At 38.7% G+C, this 4,321-nt stretch overlaps 1 long non-coding RNA gene across 1 annotated transcript; it reads left to right on the top strand.

Moving 5' to 3' along the window:
* LOC311081129 lies at positions 1 to 3,357 on the top strand. Its single transcript, XR_014605806.1, has 4 exons — positions 1 to 734; positions 947 to 1,030; positions 1,941 to 2,068; positions 3,260 to 3,357. It is a non-coding gene; the product is annotated as an uncharacterized lncRNA (long non-coding RNA).
* The last annotated feature ends 964 nt before the right edge of the window (positions 3,358 to 4,321 follow it).

Genomic DNA, 4,321 nt, shown 5'->3' with positions numbered 1-4,321 from the left:
TCTTTTTGCAGTTCTGATGTTCATTCATGTTTAATTCGTGCTATAACTAGAAGATATTATCAGTTCATGTGCTGCTTGAGTTGAGGCCTATATTAAAGCACCACAAAACGGTGTGTATTGTTTTAATTTCATAAAAATTACAAAATTTGAAAGCTGAGACTTTATTTCATACCAGAAGTAGCCTTGTCTTGTCTGTTGGCGCATTGTCAGTGTCCTCTTTGCTCCGCAATATATATTTCACTGTGTGAGAACATGTGGAGTGAGAGCGGAATGGCTTGTCGGACGTAGCGACAGTAAGAGGGGCGGGTCTCTGTGAAAGGTGAATTTAAAACTATTTAAGTCTTTGTGGACTCGGCCGGACTCGACTCGGACTCGGATGTTAAGGACTCGGACTCAAGTGCGACTCGGCCCTCTTTGGACTCGGACTTGGACTCGGACTCGACAATGGTGGACTCGGACCCAACACTACCGTAGACTGAGGAATTTTAACATTGACCCCACTTTGATGAGAATGTTTTATTGAGTCTGTTTTAACCTTCTGTTTTATCTGCTGGTTTGGTTCCTTGTCTACAAAAAAACAAAAAAACGATTAGAGAGTATTGTTAGGACGTGTAGCAAGATTGCAGGCATTAACTTTCCCCCTCTCTCACACATTTACTCCAACAGAGTGGCAAAGAAGGCAGCTGACCCTAGTCATTCTTTGTCCAGCCAGTTCAAGCTACTTCCCTCAGGCCGTAGGTACTCCATGCCCAGATGCAGGTCAAATAGATTCAGAAACTCATCTCAGAAAAGCATTTCACTTCTGCTGTAGCTTATATATAATATAGCTTAATATAATATAATATAATATATAATAATATAGCTTAGCTATAGCTTCTTACTTGTAATAAACCTGGCATTATATAATATTGTTGGCTCTGTGACAAATGGTTTGTTGTGTTTCTAGATCCTTCAATGTTGATGCCCTGGCCTCCACCGTAGCAGAGTTGGGCGGATCATCATCTCTAAGGCGCTATGAACCATATGATTAGTAAGTAAAACTTCAAACATACACTAATGTCAAACATACACTAATTGTATTGGTAAAAAAATTATGTTTTGAAAGAAGTCTCTTATGTTCACTAAGACATCATTAAAAACAATAATATTGTGAAATAATATAACAAATTTTAAATAACTGTTTTCTATGTGAATATATTGTAAAATGTAATTCCTGTGATCAAAACTGAATTTTCAGCATTACAGCTTCATATGATCCTTCAGAAATCATTCTAATATGATGATTTGACGCTCAAGAAACATTTATGATTATTACCAGCTTTCATTTTCTCAAAGGCGTAGCAGGATACCCAGGGCTTGGTTTACACCTATCACAATTTCTAGCCACTGGGGGACCATAGGCAGGCTAGGGGAACTCATATTAATGTTAAAAAACCTCATAAAGTGAAATTTTCATGCCATGGGACCTTTAAGCGTTTTCTACCAGTTTTCTATGTGAGGAAAACGCTTAACTGTACATAGTAGTCTATTTTTAATTAGTATGGTGTTTACAGAGTTATCATTTATTTATTTTAATATCACTGTCTATGCGTTAAGTCACGTTCTGCGAGTGCAAATCTCTAAATTCAACTTTGGACTTGTATTTTACAAGGGACAAGTTCTCAAATTCACATCTTTATGCTCTCGAGTTTTGCTACTCTTTTACTTTCATAAATAACCTTCCTGATAATGTTCGGGGCTCAGACACACTCTCCCAATTTAAATCTAGACTAAAGACACAACTCTTTAGCCAAGCATTCAATTAACACATCTCATAATCTTGTTTTACAGTTAATATGTGATGAAATAGTAAAAAGTGCACATGATCATCTTTTGCCTGAAATAATATGAACTGCAGCTATGCTAATCTTTCTCCTGTTGCTTCCCTGTTTCTATCTCAGGATGCTCAGCAAGTTCACTAGAGATTACAGCAGCTCCAGTTTGGATCCAGCCTCACTTGTGAAGACTTTAGATGATGGCAACTATAGATGGACATAAAAAAACTGCCAGATATTAAGATGGGGTGAAGGTGAGGGTGAAAGCGATATTTCAAAAACGCTGTTGGACATTGTTGATATTTGGAATGAACCCAAACAAACACACCCCTCTCTTCAATGCTCCACCTCCAAAACTCACCAGATTGCCCAGCAGCCGCATCACATTATTGGTGTAAATAACTAATTTATGTTATTGCATGACCTGCTCAATAAAAGCGCAACACTAAGAACGTTTCAGGAAACACGTTATTAATTATGATAAGGCTGGATTTCCCGAAACCTTCTTAACGCTACGTCGTTCCTAAGTTATACCTTAAGCTGTACCTTATCGTTAATACGTGTTTCCCGAAACGTTCTTAGTTAATTGTACCTTCTCTAAGTCATACGTTCGGATATTTCCCCACCAGTTAATCAAGTGTGACAACACCGGTAATACCATAATAGAAGTGACGCGCATGCGATGCGGCGTGCCCGTTTTTCCAGGCGCACATATGCCACAGCGAGATGAAAATTTTCAGATCTCAACTTTTCAGAATGCCACAAGCAGGTCATGTGACAAAAACCAACCGATCAGCTTTGGCCTTTCCGTAACAACATGGAAAACGTTTTTAGACGCGATATGTGAACGGCCCCTAATTCAGGATAAACTTAGAATCTATTTGGTTTAAAATCGTTTTTGTTTTGTTTAAAATGGAGATCACGATAACATACATCAGAATAACATGTTCCAGTCTATTTAAAAAAAGATACTCAATTTAATCATTAATTCAAACACTTTTAAAACCAATTATTTCAGTGTCTCATTCATAAACACCTGGGCTGGGTTTCCCGATAACGTTGTCTCGTAGCGTGCTACGTAGACTCTTAAGGTATAACTTAACTAAAGGTATACCATTTATGGGCGTGTTCCCCGAACCATACCTTAGAAAGCTGCTAAAGATATTCCTTCTTACGTGTGACGTTACCCAGTGCTGCCTGTGGCGATGCTGCTGAATCTGCTGATATCGACATTAAAAATAAATGTTTAAAATACCATACGAACCCATGAGAAACAGTTAGCATCTACTTAGAACTTAACTGACAGTATGCTTTCACTGGCCTTTGAAAGCACTCCGCGGACGGCGCCGTCTTTTTGTTTTAATTATATTATCCAGTGTAATGACAATTTTATTCTTAGCTTTAGTCCTAACTGCTTTTTCTCAATGTTTTTCACTCTGTTACAGATTGCCAGGAAGAATCCTTCTCTACATTGTTGCTGTTCCTTTTTGATCCCTTTTCTCCTGGAGTTCTTTCTGGTGTCAATAAAATATCTTAACTTGAATTGTGTTTGTTCATTATACTAGAGACAGTTACACACAAAATTAAGAAGATATTTTTCAATGTCAGTATAGCCTACTTTTTCCATATTGGATAGTCAAGTAACTCCAAGGCTGTATATATGTACATAGACATTGAGGGGGACAAGTCCTATAATTATACGTCAATAATAACAATAGTATGTCAATAGTTAGAAATGGCCAAACTGGAAATTCAATATTGGAAATTCTTGCTCCGCTCTGTTTTTAGGATGGCAAAAAGGTTTAAAAGTTACATTTTAGGCTGGTCTACCTTACAGCGACCATCCAAATAGATAGCCAATCAAATCATAGAAGGTGGGGTTTACTGTTCACAGAAGCAGAGCATGTATTCCATCAGTTTAACGTTGAAAGAGTGCGAGGTGGAAGTGTAAAACTACTCCACTTTTTTTCTTGAATAGCCTATGGCCATTTTGAGGGATGAAAGTTGCATGTGTTCAGAATCAAAGCTATTTTATCAATTTAAGTCTCGGGGCAATGTTGACTACAGTTTATGTGCTGCTGAGTGAGTGTTGCAGCGCGATCTCCGCTCTGTGTGTGTGTGTGTGTGCGTGCGTGTGTGTGTTCGTAAGTGCGTGCGTCACTGAAAGCAGCGCATGGTGTCTAATGTAAGGAGTAGCCCGAAAGGTCCGACCTATATAAATAAAGGTCCTATAAAACCCATGCAGAGCTGCCAAAATATTTACAGCTTTGCATCGTTCAAACATCGGCCGGAGATCATTTGCGATCAAAAGCCGACGTCGAGGTGACATATTGCCGATGAGCAAACGATCTCTGAGCGACATCGTGCCGATGGAACTCTGTACATCGGGCCAACGTCGGCCCGACGTACGTGTGCTATCTGGGTATAATATGAATCGCGTTTCTGTGAGATGAATGAAGGGTACATATTTGTAAAGACTGTTTAGCCTAAATATGAATCGTGTGTCT

This window comes from Abramis brama, assembly GCF_963993115.1.
Source record: "Abramis brama genome assembly, chromosome: 4".
Lineage (NCBI taxonomy): Eukaryota > Metazoa > Chordata > Actinopteri > Cypriniformes > Leuciscidae > Abramis > Abramis brama.
The sequence above is the reverse complement of the archived record's forward strand: the minus strand, read 5'-3'. Positions and strand labels throughout refer to the sequence as shown.